Raw genomic sequence first — 20,194 nt, forward strand, 5'->3', positions numbered from 1 at the left:
AATGATCTCACTCCAGCAAAAGGAGATTAAGACACACAGCAAGAAGAGCTAAGAGGAAGCAAGAGGGGAAAGGGAAGCCTTCCCCCACCCCTGTGCCAGCTCAGACCTGAATAAGAGAACAGCTGAAAGTGTCCCTGCTCCTGTGGATGTCCTTACTGTATACTATTATAAGGTCCTTCCCAGGACCTGGATGGAAAACTCTACCTATACATTAGCTCATCTCACCATCACTACCACCTACGAGGGGGCTCTCTCTGCTCTCGGATTGCCCACCCATATCAAAAATAGCAATCACTGTATTTCCCACAGACTGGGACGTGAATGTGTTCTAGGCCTAGTAGGCTGAGAAGGGAGGATAGAATTGCTGAGGGAGAGAAGAAAAAGGGAATCCCTGAAGCCCACTGCTCAGGTATATAAAACGTCAAAATTGACTTCTGACCTTTGAAGTCTCAGAAATCCTTCTTCGAACTCATTTCTTCTAGAGGTGCAGAACTAAGAGGGGAAGTTCTGAACAGCAGATTCCAGGTTTGAAGTTATTTGCCAGTCTTGCTCCAAGTAAAATTTCACTTTATTGCTAATTAATTTTATTGTTCAACATATCAGCAATGCTAAAAACCTCTATTCCATAACTACCCTGGAACAGCCAGTCAGTAAGGGTTGGTGATATCATGAATGTACAGTAGTGGGGAGAGTGGGCAGCAGATGGATCGGTGCAGATAAATAAATGATTGGATAAGTAAGTGGATGGTATATCTCTATACTATAGAAAAAAGCCCTCATTGTTCTCATAGAATGCTATTTTTACATAGAGGTCATTAGGAGTTAAGATAATACTTTTGGTATTATAATAGTTTTGGTGAGACTATTTATCCATCTGCCAACTCCACAGGAGAACTGGTTTCCCATCAAATCACATCTTCCAGCCACTCTCTCTCTACACTGCCATCCTCAGATGCCTACATCTGTCTTACAGCAAAGATCCCCTACTAGAATATAATGTCAATGTTCCACCCCAGTGCTGACCTCTGCCCTGACCTCATCTGCTCTGTAACTCTCTATCTTGTATGTTCATCTGGATGCCAAGTACAACTTTAATCTCGACCTGCATTTATGAGGGCCAACAAATCCCTCTCCACCTCAATCTGTCTCCATTCTCCAAAGTTTTAAGAATAAACATGAAATCAGGTTTTACTGTGTTCTTTCCTCTAAATGAAATCCGTCACCGTATCACCTTATCTCACTGTTACCTTTAAGAAGCTCTCACTTCTGATTTCTGCTTTTCAAAAGCACACCCATGCACACATTTATTCATTAATGCTACTTCACTTGTGAAGCTCTCAATGTGCTCAGGCCTGAGCACTACACTAGGGATTTCAGGATGGAGAAAACACACTTGCTGACCTGGAGGATATCAAAATCTTCATGCATAGACAGTATATGTTCCCGTCTCAAGTTTTCTAACAGATCCTCATTGTCTGAGATGCAGAGTCATTGCCAGATTGTTTCTGTTGTTAACTTCAGAGGCTTCTTTTGGTGCAAATTCAATTCTGTGCTTACAGAATAATTACTGTGAGTTAAAACCAGGCATACTGGAGCCCAGGTCCCTGGCTTATACCTTCTGCTCAGAGTTATGATGCTCAGACTTCAGATGCTGACTTGGGGCTCAAAGAAATAGCAGAACTGGGTAAAATTTAAATATTGGTGATAAATCAGGTAGTCACCTGGAGGCTAGGACTGCTGATGCTGAGGAAGCAAAAAATGATAGAAACTAATAATAGTGCAAATATTCTTCTAGAATATAAGAACTAAGGGAGGGGAAGCCCAGCTTAACAGTTCCAGAATTTCTGAAATACAATGACATAGACCCTAAAAACATCTGAATGCCCCCAGCATGTGTTCCTTATAATTCATATGGCTTGGCTCTCCCTCTGTTGGGGACCCCAAAAGAAAGTGCTCAGTAAAGATGTGTAAATGAATGGGAAAGGATGGAAGTGTACAGGAAACAGAACAGGAATCAAGGAGAAACTCAGGAATGCACACTAGGCTGACATTATGTAAACATAGAGACCAGACATGGAGCTTGCAAGGCAGTGAAACAGGAGAATACTCTCCCATGATTCTTAAACCCAAATTCAAGAAACCTTAAGTTTAAGGAATGTAAGTGGAGGAGAAAAACTAGAAGCGCTCTTACAAAGAGTGTGAAGCTTGAAGACACTGCCTTAGCCCCCATGCTCCAAACCTTTAGTTGAGTCCTTTTCTAGGAGACAAGTCAAAGGAAAAACTCTATGTGTTCTTCCCAAAAGGAGACAGAAACCAGACCCATGTAGGGTTCAGCCTGGCTGATTTCCATCATGGTAACCTAGAATGTCAAGACTCACTGATGTGGATGCCCATGGAGAAGGGTGGGGTCCCAGCATCTATTGCTACCTGGAGCTCCAAGCACAATCAACATTCTTCTCCTTTTCCCACACCTGTCTTCCAAAAAGTGATGAATGTTAGAGATACTCAGTTTTCTCTAAAATTCAAGTATAGTTCAAAGATTTGTATTCATTGACTGTGAGGTTTGGAGGAAAATTTGGACTGGACAACATATCCAGGTGCCTGATCCAATTCCCAGGTTTCTAAGGAAAGACTTTGTAATTGCAGAATTGTTTTAAGGATTAGCAAAGATGTCAGTATTGCTTTTTCATCCCTTTTCTATTATATTTAATTTTGTTTTTTAAACAACTAGTCTCCCAAATGGAGACTAGGAATCTCCTTCTTAATTTTGACCACCATGTAGTCCATCAAATTTGAACCATCTTTGTCAATTGGCATTGAGGGAAACAGGTCTGAATTGACACTTAGGTTTCCTGATGCAATTCTCAAAGACTATTGCAGAGAGGAAGAGAGAGAGAGAGAGTAGAAGGTGTCCAAGGTCAGTGATACCTATGTGAATGACTAGGTGTCTGTGTATGTGAACAAGTACAGGTGACCTCAGAGACCAAAGGTGTTGGGTCCCCCAGAGAGTTGCTGAAGGATGAACATTGTTGCTGAAAACAAAATTCAGGTCCTTGGGAAGAAGAATATGCATCCTAACCACTGGGTCATGTCTCTGGCCCTACAGTAGGCTTTTTATAGATCTGTTTTAGCAGCTAGAAGATAACTCCTCACTCCAGCTAGCCCCACTAGCCTCCTCCCAGGAAGCTCAATTCTGGCATGCACTATGCCTTTGACCAGTTAGATACTAATGTGCAGCTTATTTATTCTCTTAGAGCAGCATTCCCTAGTGTTGAAAAAAAAATGGGCAGTAAATATGCCTGGCCCACCGCAGAGCAGACATAAAGATCACAGCAGATTTAAAAGCTAAAAATGCTTTACAAGCATAAGACCTTATTAATGGTACTTTTATTTGCTTGGCATGAAGAATAAATGCAAATAACATGAGAGGAGAGCACAAACTTCCAGAGCTTCCTGCTCTTATAGAAAGGAAAGAAGAGAGGAAAGGACTGAGGGGAGGGGAAAGGGAGGGAGGTCATACAAACTCCGGGCCACAAGTTGACAAACTGCTCTTCTACAGGCCCAGAAGAGCTGGGAGGATCAAAGAAAATTCATGTATTTACAAGCTAAGCAAAGAGAAAAATGCCGCCATAAATTGGAAGGGGAGGGATAATATAATAAAACAATACAAAGTGTCGTATAAGCACAGAGACAATAACAACGCTAAAACAGAAATAGCTTATTAAGTTAAAACAGCAGTAAATCTGTCGGAGCGGCCCATAGAAACTCTCATGATAGCAAAAAGCTTCTGCCAGGCCTATTGTCTTAGACTTTCATTAAACTACAGTTTTATAAGCTAAATTATCACTACTTCTTGCTCAATTCCCAGAATGAAATCTAGTTAAACTCTTAATTTGGTAGATAGATCTTTTGTAAGTGATGTATCTTTAATGGACAGCTCCCAAAGGCTGACTTGACTTGGGAATGAAGCACCAGGCACCAAGGCAGAGGAGTGCTGAGCAAGACTGACTGACTTGGGAATGAAGCACCAGGCACCAAGGCTGACTGACTTGGGAATGAAACACCAGGAACCAAGGCTGACTGACTTGGGAATGAAGCGCCTGGAACCAAGGCAGAGGCGTGCTGAGCTAACCCTTTGGGTTTGATACACTGTCCGGATGTGACCAGGAACAAGAAAGTGGGGAATTTCCTCCAACAAAGGGGGTTCAGACCTCAGGGGAAGTACACATGCAAATCAGCCAGCTCTGTTCTCTGTATAGTCTGTAATCCTTGCAAGCTCCAAGCCCTCTCAGCGTTATGTGTGCCAAGCAATGGGTAACCAGAGTTTTAAAATGTTCTTACTAGTAAAGCCTTGGATCATGATCACTTGACATACCCCATCCCTGAATTTACTTGCTCTCAATGCTCTTTGTGTCTAACGGTATGGGTTATTTCCTTTGTTAATTTCCTCAACTTACAGCCCACATAGTGCTTATCTCACTACCATATTCTGAGATTCTCCCACCAAACTTCTGTTCAGCTGCCAATGTCTCTGGCACCACACCCTCAGGAGCCTAGCCTGAGCTCTGTTACCAGAGAGAGTGGCAGCTCTCCTGTGTTGCCCTGGTCTAATGGGCAGAGCCAGACTTTAGTGCCTTCACAAAAGGAAGCAGTGACAGGGAGATGGGCAGGGAGTAAGAGGACTGTGAGACATTTCAGTGATGCATGCTGTCATAAGACTTTAAGATGTGAGAATTAACCATGGTAATTAAAAATAAAATAGCATGTTCCTGTTAAATCATCTAGGATCCTATATGACATGATGTCTAGATTTTTTCTGGCCTGTTATGGACAAATGTCTCTGGAAAGCCTTCTTGTTTTTAATGGCATCACATATCCAGTTTTATGAGGCAAATTATTTCTAGTACTTGAGAACTGCCAAGGATGACCCAAGTACTTGACATAGCTAGTTATTTTTATACTCCTTAGCACCGCACATGACAGTCAGCAACCTCTCTTTCCTCTCTCCATACACTGGCCCCACTCCCTTTCCTTTCTGCTCCTCCTTCCCACCACACAAAGCCCCTCTCTCCTCAGACCTGGCTCATCACTGAAAGCCTAGCTCAAGCCTCCTCAGCTTGCAATGACATTGCTCATGAAGCAACTTCCTTGTCCCTCATAGCCCGGATCAAATCTCACTTGCTGTATGCAGATTAACTTAAAAGTCCATGTTCAGTGTGACTTCTCTCATTTCTGATATCATAAAGTGCCGTGTGCTTCTTTGCACCATCATTGCATTTACTGTTGTCCACTTAGGACAAATGAGGCAATCACTAAAGAGGAAAGCAATTGATATGAACAGTATGCTCTCTATACCCACAGTATGCTAGTTGCATTGACACTGCCTTCTTTCCAAAAGCCAAGTTGATCTTTATATACACACATACATACATACACATACATACACACACACACACACACACACACACACACACACACACACACACTCACTTTTATACCCATAGACTCAGAGAGGAATGAATGTGTGTTTCAGAACCATGGAAGAAAAACATGCTAGGATCACTCATGGGAGGCTTGTATGAGAGCTGTGGGGGTAGAGGGCAAGGTTACCAGACTAGAGGACAGTTGAAGTTTCTTTTAGACAGAGATTAAGGTTCCATGTCTGTGCCCTTACTTAGAGGCAGTGCCATGACAGGGTGAGCGAGAAGATTTGAGGGGTGGGGGAAGAGGCAGGGTTAGAGAGCAATCTGTGATCACTGGGAAAAACAGATGGAAATGTCCATGGCTTCCCCAGGGGCATCAGGACTGATAGGTACAGAAACAATCTCACACAGCCACTGTGCATGCAAAAGGGCAAATGCATAGATTAGAATGGATAGGACCACAATGCTTCTTCCTAGTTTGTAGCACAGTGAAGGTGCAGGATATTTTTATGCTCTGATAGAGCCAGGAAGAGAACTCCAAGAATGGCTGATTTTTCATCCCTCACCCAACAGGCAATGCTGACTTAGGATGGACTGTGACCTGACTCGCATCATCACAAAACACCCTGTGCACTGGATGCATGAATGTCTCCCGCTCCCTCTCCTACCCCCCTTCCCTATCCAGCTCACCCTGAGTCTTCCTTCTCTAAGTTATCAAAGGGTAACTGAGCACAGAGGAATGGAAATGATGCCATTTCCAGGAGGTCTGTAAGCCACCCCCATAAAAGGCAAGTGTGGAGGTCATCTTTCCATAAATTCCCAACTCTGCTGGAAAAGCAGACAAAGGCAGCTGGGGAGCCAGGCGGCCCGTTTTGTTTTTGCAACTCTTTCCATTGCGGTGCCCTTTATATATGCAGCCCAAGTGGAATGCATCATAAAAGGTGACATTTTATCACAGCAGTTTGTAAATTTTACAGAAGCAAGTTCCTTGTAAATCACCCAGCTTATTCCCAGGCTGACTTTATTACAGCAAATCCAGTCATGGATAAACTGTGTGCCAGTTTACTTGAAATTTATCTTTTTTATTCAAGCTGAACTGAGTCCTTTTAATATTCTTCTCTCTTATAATAAGGTATAATGATAACCCTATTTTCTATTCAGACAGCTTTAAGGACTCTCATTTCTCTCAAAATGCAGCTCCTATTTGGGGCCTCTTTGCTTCCAAAGTCATCTAGAATTTGTTTCTTGTGTCAAAAATATGGGCACCTACCCACACTGTCATTTAACTCCTTAGAATTTAGGATTACTCTCACTCCTCACTGTCCTACAGTTCTCTGATTTCTGGGTCCTAGGCTATTCCCTCCCACCACAGCTGCAGGAAAGCCTCTTTCTCTGCATCTCATCGACCTCCAGAATCTCCTCTGCCAAAGAAGCCATACCCTTCTGCTCATGAAGGCTGGAAGTGCAACTTGTCCAAGCTGATACTTGATGCAGCTGAAAATGTACTCCAGCCCATATGGGCTCGAGAGACAGTTCAGTGTGGAAAACACTTACTGTTCACACAAGCTGACCTGAGTTCAGGCCCCCCAGTTACCAAATAAACGCCAGACACAGTGGCATAATTCCAAGATCAATGATAGATCCTGTCTCAAAACAAATTAAAAAACTAAAGAGGAGATCAGTACCCCAGCACAGTGGGCAGAGGCAGGAAAACCCAAAGCTTGCTGGCCAGTCACTCCAGCTCTAGATTCACTGACAGACTCAGGCTCAAAAGATAAGGTGGAGGCCATGGCCTAAGGCTGATCTTCAATAATGACAAAAACAACAGAAAACCCACATACTCATGGAAACTGAACAACTCTCTACTCAATGATAATTTCGTCAGGGAAGAAATAAAGAAATTAAAGACTTCCTGGAATTCTATGAAAATGAGGACTCAGCATATCCAAACTTATGGGACACAATGAAAGCAGTGCTAAGAGGAAAATTTATAACATTAAGTGCCCTGGTAAAGAAATTGGAGAGATCCTACACTAGCAACTTAACAGCACAGCTAAGAGCTTTAAAACAAAAAGAAGCAAACATACCTAAGAGGAGTAGAAGGCAGGAAATAGTCAAACTCAGGGCTGAAATCAACCAAATAGAAACAAAGAATCAACAAAACTAAAAGCAGGTTCTTTGAAAGAGTCAATAAGATAGATAAACCCATAGTCAAACTAACTACAGGACCCTGAGACAGTATCCAAATTTACAAAATCAGAAATGAAAAGGGAAACCTAACCACAGAAACTGAGGAAATTCAAAAAATAATCAGATCCTACTACACAAGCCTATACTCAACAAAACTGGAAAATTTAAATGAAATGAATGATTTTCTAGACAGATACCACATATCAAAATTAAATCAAGAGCAGGTAAGCGGTCAAAACAGGATTGTATCCCCTAAGAATATAGAAGAAATCATTAAAAACCTCCTAACCAAAAAGAACCAAGGGCCAGATGGTTTTAGTGGAGAATTCTACTAGACCCTCAAGGAAGACCTAATACCAATATCCTCAAACTATTTCATAAAATAGAAACAGAAGGAACATTACCTAATTCATTCTATAAAGCCACAATTACTCTGATACCTAAACCACACAAAGACCCAACAAAGAAAGAGAACTTCAGACCAATTTCCCTTATAAATACTCAATAAAATTTTCACAAACTGAATCCAAGAACACATCAAAACCATCATTCACCACTATCAAGTAGGCTTCAACCAAGGGATGCAAGATTGGTTCAATATAGGAAAATCCATTAACATAATTTACTATGTAAACAATCTCAAAGAAAAAATTAACATGATCATCTCCTTAGATGCTGAAAAAAACATTTGACAAAATACAATACTCCTTTGGTTAAAAGTATTGGAGAGATCAGGAATTCAAGGTGCATACCTAAGTATAATAAAAGCAATTTACAGTAAACCAACAGCCAGTATCAAATTAAATGGAGACATACTTGAAGCAATCCCACTAAAAACAGGGATAAGACAAGGATGCCCACTCTCCCATACCTATTCAGTATAGTATTCAAAGTTCTAGCTACAGCAATAAGACATCAAAGGAAATCAAGGGCTACAAATTGGTAAGGAAGTCAAGGTATCACTATTTGTAGATGATATGATGGTATACATAAGGGACCCAAAAAATTCTAGCAGAGAACTTCTAAGCTGATAAACAACTTCAGCAAAGTGGGTGAATATAAAATTAACTCAAATAAATCAGTAGCCTTCCTTTATACAAATGATAAGCAGGCTGAGAAAGAAATTAGGGAAAGAACACCCTTCACAATAGCCACAAATAATATAAAATATCTTGGAATAACTCTAACCAAGCAAGTGAAAGATCTGTAATGCAACCATTTCAAGTCTCTGAAGAAAGAAATGGAAGAAAATCTCAGGAAATGGAGAGATCTCCCATGCTCATGGATTGGCAGAATTAACACAGTAAAAATGACCGTCCTACCAAAAGTTATCTATAGATTCAATGCAATCCCCATCAAAATCCCGACACATTTCTTCGAAGACATGGAAAGAGCAATTCTCAAATTCATCTGGGAAAGTGAAATTCCCAGAATAGTAAAAAATAATTTTTAACAATAAAAGAACTTCTGGAGGAATCACCATCCCTGACCTCAAGCTATACTACAGAGCTATAATGATAAAAACTGCATGATATTGGTACAAAAACAGACATGTTGATCAATGGAATAGAATTGAAGATCCAGAAATAAACCACACACTTATAGAAACTTGATCTTTGACAAAGAAGCCAAAAGCATACGATGGAAAAGAAATCATCTTTAATAAATGGTGCTGATCTAAGTGGCTGTCTGTATGTAGAAAAGTAAAAATAGATCCCTGTTTGTCACCTCGCACAAAGCTCAAGCCCAAGTGGATCAAGGACCTCAACATAAAACCAGATACACTGAATCTAATAGAATAGAAAGTGGGAAAAAGCCTCGAACTTATTGGCACAGGGAGAAGTCTCCTAAATAGAACTACAATGGCTCATGCTCTAAGATCAAGAATTGATAAATGGGACCTCATGAAACTGGAAAGCTTCTGTAAGGCAAAAGACATAACCAACAGAACAAAACGGCAACCTATATATTGGGGAAAAGTCTTCAATAACCCCACATCTGATAGAGGGCTAATATCCAAAATATATAAAGAACTCAAGAAGCTAACCACCAAAACTCCAAACAACCCAATCAAAATATGGGGTATAGAACTAAACAGAGAATTCACAACAAAGGAATCTCAAATGTCTGAGAAGCACTTAAAGAAATGTTCAAAGTCCTTAGTCATCAGGGAAATGCAGATCAAAATGACCCTGAGATTCCACCTTACACTAATCAGAATGGCTAAGATCAAAAACTCGGGTGACAGCACAAGTTGGCAAGGATGTGGAAGAAGAGAAAAACCCCTCCATTGCTGGTGGGATTGCAAGCTGGTAAAAGTACTCTGGAAATCAATCTGGAGGTTCCACCGAAAACTGGAAATAGATCAACCTGAAGACCCAGTTATACCACTCTTGGGCATATACCCAAAAGATGTCTCATACTGCCACAGGGGCACGTGTTCCACTATGTTCATAGCAGCCTTATTTGTGATAGCCAGAAGCTGGAAACAACCTAGATGTCCCACAGTAGAAGAATGGATACAGAAAGCGTGGTTCATTTCCACAATGGAACACTACTCAGCTATTAAGAACTAGGATATTCAAAAATTCATTTCTTGGTGCAGTAGAAATGTCAACACTCAACTACAATGGAGGTAAAATCCTTTGGTGATGTGAGAGTCATTGAAGTACAGCCTTATTACAATGAAATCCAATATCTAAAAATTGTTCTTATTTTGGGCTTGTACCACAGTAAGAGCCAAGATTTTAAACTCTACTAAATACAAAACAAACAAACAAAAAGACTTTATATATTTATATTCATTTAAGAAAATACTAGTAGTGATGTATTATTTTGAAATATACAGTTAATATGTTTGGAGTTATTTAAAATTTATATTGAGAAAAAGGTATTTTCACCATTGCTGTAGACGAGCATCTACATAAAACTGTTAAATTGATTGTTGTTTTATATCAAGCAACTTTTATAATACTTATTTTTACTGTTATAATATTTTATAAATTTTAAGGAATATGGCAAAAAAGATATTGTAGGTATTGAAGGGGCATCTCTGAGAGGACTTGGGGTACAAAAGGGAAACAAGAATGTGATTTAATTCTATTTACTTAAAATATGTTTTTAAATGATAACAAATTCAGATAAATTGAAACTAGGATATTGAACACTACTCAGCTATTAAGAACTAGGCTATCATGAATTTTGCAGGCAAATGGATGGAAGTAGAAAATAATCATCCTGAGTGAGGTTACTCAATCCAAAAGGATATGCATGGTATGTACTCACTAATAAGAGCATATTAGCAAAAAAAAAAAAGTACAGAATTCCCAGGATACAATCCACAGAACTCAAGAAGGCTAACAAGCCAAAGTCTCACTTGGGAGGAAGAAGAAAGCAATTGCAGGGGTTGGGACCTCTGCAAGGCATGGAGTATGTGCCTTCAAGAGCCCATGCAGTTAGCCATGTCCATATCCCTGGATAGCCTCTTTATGAACCATTCCAGCTTGTATGGTATGAGAGTAACACTGGCTTACTCATGGCTGTGAACCAATGTTATCCCCATTTCTAGCCACTGCATCCAAAATGCCAGCTTAGCTTAGCATTTGGAACAAGGGGAAATAAGAGTAAATTTCAACTCCTCACTTTATTTCAGGAAGGGGTTGGTCCTTTCTAAAATCTGTTTGCAAAAGATAACTGAGAAAAAAATTAAAGACAGGAGCTGTAATTCCATTCCTAGATTCCTGGGGAAATAGCTTTTGCAGAGGTTTACACATGTGTGTGCACACATCTTGTATAGACCTCATCTTCTAGGCCTTGATACTCAGTGTCCAAGCACAGGATTAGAGATGTAACGCTGTGCAAATGATCAGTGAAGGTGAGTGCCAAGCCAAGAAACCTGGATTCTATTCTGTGGGTCTCAAGTAGTAAAAACAGAGCAATAAAGAGAGTCTCTTCCTAGGAAAGAGCAGATTGTTTCCCAAAACAGCAAGGGGTGTTCACTCTCTCCCTGTCTCTATCTCTGTCTCTGTCTCTCCCTCTGCTTTCTCCTGTCTCTGTGGCTCTCTGTCTGTGTGTGTGTGTGTGTCTCTGTATGTGTATCTCTGTCTTTCTCTCCTATCTCTGCCTCTCTCTCAGTGGACATAGGCAACTTGGTAGTAGGACCATATAAGACCAGAGCTTGGGGACTCTTTGCTTTTGTATATACAAATGCTATCTGGCCCTCACCATGTCACCTTGTAGATAGATGGGCCTGGAGAACTGGTTCTAAAGCTACTATTCGGCCATGGATTTTATGTTATATCAAGAACTATTTTGGATTGTTTTTTATGACTCAAAGGTTTCTGGCGTGTGTGTGTGTGTGTGTGTGTGTGTGTGTGTGTGTTTGTGTGTGTGTGTGTGTGTGTGTGTGTGTGCGCGCGCGCGCGCGCGCGCGCCCGCGCGCCTGCCCATAAATACAGTACAAGTCAGAATAGTCCAGGCAGTCCAGTCCCACACAGAGGCATGAAAACACGGTCATCCTTCTTGGGATCAAGGAAGTAATGAGACATTTTCAAAGGATGATTTAGAAGATTTTTCCTAACATGAAATAGATGCCAGTAAGAGCTAAGACAGGTAGAGCTTCGAAGATGCAGTCCATTAAGAAACAGAGCCTGAACTAGAGTAACTGCTTCCGAAGACACTGCAAAGTCCCCATAACTGATATTAAAGTTGATCAGTCAATAACAAAGCCAACTTAAGACAGTTGGGAGTAGAATGTGAACCAGAGGGAACACAGTCAAGAGATTAAATTCCAATTTTGAAAGAAAGAGGAGAGGAATAGAAACCAGAATGGCTAACATTTTTCCATCTCCTTGTACGGAGAGATAAGGTAATAAAAACTGTAATGGTTGTAGCTTGGCCTATAAGTTATATTTAAGTTAACTCCTCTATAAATTACCTATTCATTCCATAGAGTGATCTCAGCCATCCCAAATGAATCTTTTTATTATCTTCATTAAATTCTGGAAGAAAAGTACTCTTTATACCAATTGTAAGAGAATATTGCTGAAAGAGTCGAGCATACCTCGCCATCTCCATTAGAAGCTAGCAAGGAGTATGTACTGTAGACTAAACCAAAAGAAGGCACAGGAATGTGACCACAATTCTAGACCCCCACTCAGCCTACTCCATCCAAAGCCACAAACCTCCATTCACATACTAGAAACCATTTTATGCCTAATATCTCTCCCACACCCCTAACAATCTCTCCCTTCTCTTCTCACTTCAAATCCCCAGACTGCCACATACCACAAGTGTTCACTTGTAACACTTTTCCATCTCAAGTTCCCCAAATTTCTTCCTGGAAGCTTTGACTGCATTCACCGAATCCATTGCCTGGCTGTTCCCAACTTTGGGGACAAGGATCCCTGGAGCAGCAACAACACCCAGGTCTTCTCCAGAGAGGAATGTCGATGTGAGAATGAATATGCTATCCTCCTAGAGAGAGCAGTGAAGGCTGATGGTGTCCCCAATTCCACAGAGTTCCCAAGGACAGCATTAGCCACTAGCCACATGTAAGAAGAGTGAAAAATAAGCATTGACTGGAGACCCCTCTCCAAAACCTGCAATTTAAATGATACTATCACCAGCTCTGTTTTACCTTCAGATAAATCACTGCACTTCTCAGCCTGAATCCCACCTACAAATTCTTGCATCAAAAACCCATGAAATGCCACCTTTACTCTCAGCACTTAGGACATAGAGGAAGGTAGGTCCCTGTGAGTTCAAGACCACCCTGGTCTACATAGTGAGTGAGTTCTGGGACAGTCAAGGCTATGAAGAGAGACCCTGTCTTAATAAAAGAAAGAAAAGATGGAAGAAAGAAAGAAAGAAAGAAAGAAAGAAAGAAAGAAAGAAAGAAAGAAAGAAAGAGAGAGAGAGAAAGAAAGAAGAGAAGAGAAGAGAAGAGAAAAGAAAGGAAAAGAAAAGAAAAGAAGAGAGAGAAAGACAGGTTATGAGAGCTTTCAAAATTAACACCACTGTAAGTAAAATATTAAATGATCTGCATAAAGAAAATGGGAGACACTAAAATAATAGAAAATTATATCTATAGAACTATGCATGTATATATCTAATTTTTATACTTTGTCATACTTTTGCACATGTGACTGTCACAACTAAATAAACTAAGATACTCTTTAGTACATATCCCAGCTGAGGAGCCAGGAAAACTGCACTGCTGGTTAGTTAAAAATTGGAATCAAATTTGCAGTATGCTGACTCTCTGGCAGGCTACTCTTGTGTTCTAAGAAAAGAGAAGTGTATTAGGCCATATCATGTTGCCTCAGTGTGTCTCAAATCTGAGTCATTCTTCACAGCTATTACTACTGCTCAGTACTGTAGCCACATGCAGCTTTTGACCCACTCACAGAACAACAGGATAGGCTATGCTTTATAACAGAGAGGAAGCAAAGGAGGTCCTTGAATTCCATGTAAAATATGGGAACCTCACAGATATGGAGTCATCCCATAATCTGGAAAATCTCATAACAAATCTATTAAAGGATAAAAAGAATTTTTGCATCCAAAATATCTTTAAAACTTAATCTAATTTCCAAAGACTGAAGGTGTGGTTACATTGTTACTTATGAAAGGCTTTCTCTTTACTCAAACTCAGCATCAGTGTTTTTCAAGTCTGCCACCTTCCATTTTACATTCTCCAAAATGAAACCAAGACTCTGTTCATTTTTTTAAATCCCCTAATTTATTTCTTGAGTCAGATGTGGTTAGACTGTGAAAAGCAGTCTGTGTTTTGGTTGAGCGAGTCTTAACTTCCAGAGACTCAGTGAAAGACTCCACAAGGGACAGAAGAGTGGCGACACGGTCCCAAACATAAATGGCTGGCACTGCGAGCCCTCACTCCATTATTCTGTGGCTAGACAATGCCCCAAGCTCCCAACATTCTGGCTGGACTCTATCCCCACAGTCATCTGACCACAGCCAGGTAGCCCTGCCCCACAGCCAGGTAGCCCTGCCCACCATATAAGGGGTGATTTGCCCCCTACCCTCTCCTTTTTCTCTCTCTTCCCCCTCAGCCTCTTACTCTTCTTATCTTTATTTTCTCCTCATCCCTCCCCCTTCTCTCTACGTGGCCATGGCCAGCCTATACTTTCTTTCTTTCTTTTTTTATTAGATGTTTCCTTTATCTACATGTCATATAATATCTCCTTTCCCAGGTTTCCCTCCAAAAATAAAATAAAACAAAAACAAAAACAAAAACCAACCCCTGTTCCCTCCCTCCTTCCCCTGCTCACCACCCCACCCTCTCCTGCTTACTAGCCCTGGCATTCCCCTACACTGGGGCATAGAACCTTCACAGGGCCAAGGGTGTCTCCTCCCATTGATGACTGACTTGGCCATCCTCTGCTATACATATGCTGCTGGAACCATGAGTCCCACTATGTGTACTCTTCGGTTGGTGGTTTATTCCCTGGGAGCTCTGAGGGTACTAGGTGGTTCATATTGTTGTTCATCCTAAGGGGCTGCAAGCCCTTCAGCTCCTTGGGTCCTTTCTCTAGCTCCTTTATTGGGGACCCTGTACTCAGTCCAATGGATGGCTGTGAGCCTCTACTTCTGTATTAGTCGGGTACTGTCACAGCCTTATACTTTCTTATTTCTCTCTCTCCTTTCTATAATAAAACATCTTATGCCCATGCATTGCCTCCTTTCAACTAGAAAACTGAGCTGTGTGGGCTGCATGTGCAGCCAAGAGACCAGACCGAACTACGATGTACTTACTCTCCCCGGCTCTCGCCCGTGTGTACCAGAACCACTGGGCAGCCACTTCTTTTCCCTGCCCCCTCTCTCTCTAAGGGCCCAGAGTGGATTGAGCTGCTCTGGGACCCCCAATTCATTCTCAGCTCCTCCGCAGTGTCCAGTGTCATCTGCCATGCCCAGAGGCTAGAACCTGACTCCTTAGCCTCCATGAGGTCCAGGGACCCCTGCAGCTGTCCCCCTCCATTCTCCACGGATTGGGATCAAGATGCCCACCTGGCAGAGTGGAGTGCACAGACAGACACCTGTGTCTATCACCCAAAGTACCAGACCTCTGGCAGGATACAATCGGGCCATTCTCTACCATCCCTTTTGTTCCCCAACGCCCGTTGCCTGGCCTGGGGCACAACAAGATGCTACCTTTTTCAAACAAACACGTAACCTTTACATGTTCAAAACCCTAATTTTAATAATGGTGCTTAAATGCTTTAACCTCCGTTCTAGCCCACCACCCACTGGAGGTAGTGGAAGAAAGGTTATTATGATACTGAGATAGTGGACTTGTTTAGAAATGCATCTTTGGCACAAATTCCATCTGTGCTGTCTGGAAATCAGCAGTTCAGTTCACAGGTCAGCAGCAGCAGCTCGATCCACAAATACTTCACGGCTATCCTAGCAGTCCAGTTCAGTAGTGTTGGGATAGCAGCAGCAGTGGCACCATCTAGCCGGAATAGCCAGGACTCAACAGAATCAGCAAGAGGGGCCAGGAGGGACCAGGGCCAACAGGGATACCAGAAGAAGTTCTTTGCTAATTGGTCCAAGTCCACAGAAGTGAAAAGAAGCCGCCAGCACACCACAAGAAGTTTTTTGGTGCATTTCTCTCTATGGAGTCCTAACAAATGGTCCTCTACTACACAATGTAAGGCGACCAGTACATGTGTACTGTTAGTGAAAACTCCTTCATCACATGTGCTTGCTTTAGCAAAACATCCTTTCACCAGTGTCTGCTTCAGCAAAACATTCCTTCATGTATCCACCTCGGCAAAATACTATGAGACACAGCAGACTTTCTAAAGAACCCTTAAGTTTCCACTTCACAAACATAAATATGAAAGAGATTTATTTTTAATTCTGGGACCAAAAGAAGTATGATATGAGAAAAGAGGTAGAATGTTATAACTTCTTAATGAGAAAAGTAGTATTAATAATTTATGGAAATAAAAATACTTATCCCGCCGGGCGGTGGTGGCGCACGCCTTTAGTCCCAGCACTTGGGAGGCAGAGGCAGGCGGATTTCTGAGTTCGAGGCCAGCCTGGTCTCCAGAGTGAGTTCCAGGACAGCCAGGGCTATACAGAGAAACCCTGTCTCGAAAAAAACCAAAAAAAAAAAAAAAAAAAAAAAAAAAAAAAAAAAATACTTATCCCATGGTAGATAAAGATGAGCCTCCGGGAAATGATCTATGTGTAGATTTGGGACAACTTTTTTTTTGATAGAATGAAATGAATATTCTAAAATGGCACTGTAGTTTCCAAGCTTCTAATTGCAAGATATAGTTACTTAATTACACATTGTTAGTAACTGATTACACAGACCTGTACACATTTTGTAATTGTGTTTAATTATACTAATTAACTCAATAATCAATCCACAAAAGGTACAAAGATTTCATATGAAGAAAATTCTCAGTAACCTGGGTGATACTTTAAAGAAACAACCTTTTAAAGCAAAGACGTATCTCCCATCCATCCCGCTTACACCTTCCCTAGCTATAACCAAAAGTTTGACTGCGTGAGTCTGTCCCATGCCATGCTGAGCAGTCCTGAGAAAGAGTGGCCAAGGACACCATCAGAAAACTGTGGGGCGCACTCCAACTCTCACCTAGAGGAAACGGAGCCCCAAGATGATTCCTTGAGTTGTGTGCTTGCATACCTAGTGGATGAAAGGACCAGATACCCAGTTTTGTAAATTTTTACTCATTTCTCTTCCCCAAGTTTTTGTATAGGAAGTCTCCAAACCAGTTAATTGACGATTTTAATCTGGATGTGTCAAGTTGGATACATCGGGCTTCTTCATATTAACTTGTTGCTCAGCTTGACAACCCAAAATTCCAAATAGTGGTTGGTGCTTTAACTCAATGGGGGTTTTGTTTCCCTAAGTTAACGTAAGTCCAGTGCAGATAGATGAAAGTTCCACAACAGTTATTTGATACTGAGACACGGTGCCCTGTAATGCACAGGGTATGGGTCTTGTTTTCATTCTCTCAGGACAGCAACATGACTCCAACCTGTGAAGCCTACATTTCCAGAAAGAGAAGAGTAAAGGGAAGGTAAAGTATTTGTTATCCGAGAAGGAGGGTTTTCCCCCCAAGGCCATCAGATTGTTGAGAGACAACTTTTTATTACAGGGTCCTACTACTGTGAGGAGCATAAACTCAGCTTCTGTTAGACAAACAGAAAGGACAGTGATTATTGTTACAGCAATTGAATGTGTCTGCCACATTCTCAAACCTTTCTGTTGATGGGAGCACCCTTCATTGAGGAGCCTTGGAAGGTTTCATAAACACCAAGAGAACAAACCTTCTTCTTCTTGTCTTCACCAGCTTGAATTCAACAGTACTCCCCGATGAAACCATCAAACATTCTTACCTGGGGTTTCAAATATTCAGGGAGGAGACCACAAACAAGAGCAGTTAACCTCTGTGCAGGGCAAGAGGCATAAGGGTAGGTTTTTAATATTCATCTTATTGGTAAGGAAAACAGGCCCAGAGTCATGCACATTTTCCCAAGGTCAAACCACAAGCAGGAGCTGGCCAGAGCCATGACCCTGCCACTGAAATTACTAAACACCTTATAAATCATTTCTAAACTCATCGCAGGAGTTCCTTCTGTGGTTTTTCTTCTGAAAAGGGAACATAGCTTTGGATTGTGGTTTATCTTTTCAGATTTAAACAACTAGTTTCTGACTATATTAAAAATGGATATTGCCAGGATGTGTGTAATCTAATTTCTTTGCTAATTAGGAGGTTGTTTCCTCTCAGATACATATCTAGCCTCCAGGGAGGCCTTTGCAGGAAGGAAGGAGTATCGAGGAGGTCTCTGCTGAAATGATACTGAACCTTGCATATTCATGGCTTCACAGCATTTTTATGGAACAGCCAGTCATGAGAAGGATAATGGAAGACTCTCCTCTGTTGTGCCAGAGAAAGAACTACACTGGCTTAGATTTCTGGCTATGGTTGCATGGCACACATTGGGAATTGAGGTTGGCCCTTCCAAGAAACAGGCTCACTTGTGTTAGCATTCTATCTCAATTCCACCCCCACAGATACCTGGCTGCCAGGTATGCTCCTCCCCATGGTTACCTGGCAAAGGCCAGGTAAGCCTGGCCCTATAAAAGGGTCTGCTTCCCCCTCCTCTCTCTCTTACTCCTGCTTCTCCCCCTTGCCTCTTGCCCCCTTTCTCCTCCTCTCTCCCAATTCCCTTCGTCCCCCTCTTTCCACAAGGTCATGGCAGGCCCCTACTTCTCTACTCTTTCTTTCTGCCTTACTTTACCTCTGCTACCCTCTTAACTCCCCTCCCCATACACTAAGTAAATTCTATTCTATACTATACCTGCTTGTGTCTGGTCCCTCAGGGGGAGGGGATTCCTCAGCATGGGCCCGCTGAGGCATCCCCTTCCCCAACACCTCACCAGAACATATTCTTATAGCTTTTTCTTTTTATGATCACAACAACTTGTCCTTGCCGTTGTTGAAGAGGAAACTGCAGACAAAGGTGCAGGGAGGACTGAGGGGAACAGGTCCCCTGAGGGCCCTTTTCTTAGGACTTACTTCCTTCTACATATTGCAAAGCAAGCAGATCTTTTTTGAATAACAGAATCTCAAGGATTCGAGACACCCTTGAAAGCACAGCCACCCTTTCCTGACTTGGCTTTACTTTTGGTCCTCATTAACAGGTCCTCAGCTCGGGCTCAGCAGCCCTTATCAACCCTACCCCATCTTTGAAAAGATCTGCTCATCAGAGAGTGCTGGATTGTATTGACTCCAATTCTATCTTCTCATCATCTCCATAAATTGAATCTAAGACATGGAAATTAAATGGCATTTCAAATATAATACCTCCTTAAATATTAGGAGAATCTGAAGCCAAGGATGCAACTTGGCAGGAAAAGTACTTGCCATGAAGCATGCAGATCTAGGTTGGATCACCAAAACCCATATGAAAAAGTGTACAAAGCTGGGCATACTAATACTATAAGCCCAGTGTCAGAGAGGTTGAAACCTCCTCCCTACCCTACCTAGAGAACTCCTCAAAAATAGCTCAAAAAGAAAACAGTTTTGCAAGCAAATGGATAGAGCTAGAAAATATCATCCTCAGTGAAGTAACTCAGACCCAAAAAGACATGTATGGTGTATGTACTCACTAATAAGTAGATGTTAGCCACCCCCCCCAAAAAAAGTACGCAATACCCAAGATACAGTCCACAGAACTCAAAAAGGTCAACAAGTTAAAGGGCCCAAGTAAGGATGCCTCAGTCCCACTTGGAGAAAAAAGCAATCACAAGTGGGAAAGGAGGGAGGGACCTGAGAGGGAAAGTAGAGGGGGGCTTTCCATTGCTGAAGTCACCACCTAGTGGCACCCATAGAAGTGACCCCTCAAGTATCCAAGCTGCAAGGGCTCCAACTGCCTTCTCAGAAAGTTTTCTCAGAAAGCTTTTGGCAGAGATCATGACTCCCCCAGCTGCCCCTACCCAGTGGCTCAGCCTGTTACAGGGCCAAATCCTGGAAAACACAGGTTTTTCTTCATTTATTTTGCCTCCAGAACTCTGT

Source organism: Mastomys coucha, unplaced genomic scaffold, assembly GCF_008632895.1.
Source record: "Mastomys coucha isolate ucsf_1 unplaced genomic scaffold, UCSF_Mcou_1 pScaffold6, whole genome shotgun sequence".
NCBI lineage: Eukaryota > Metazoa > Chordata > Mammalia > Rodentia > Muridae > Mastomys > Mastomys coucha.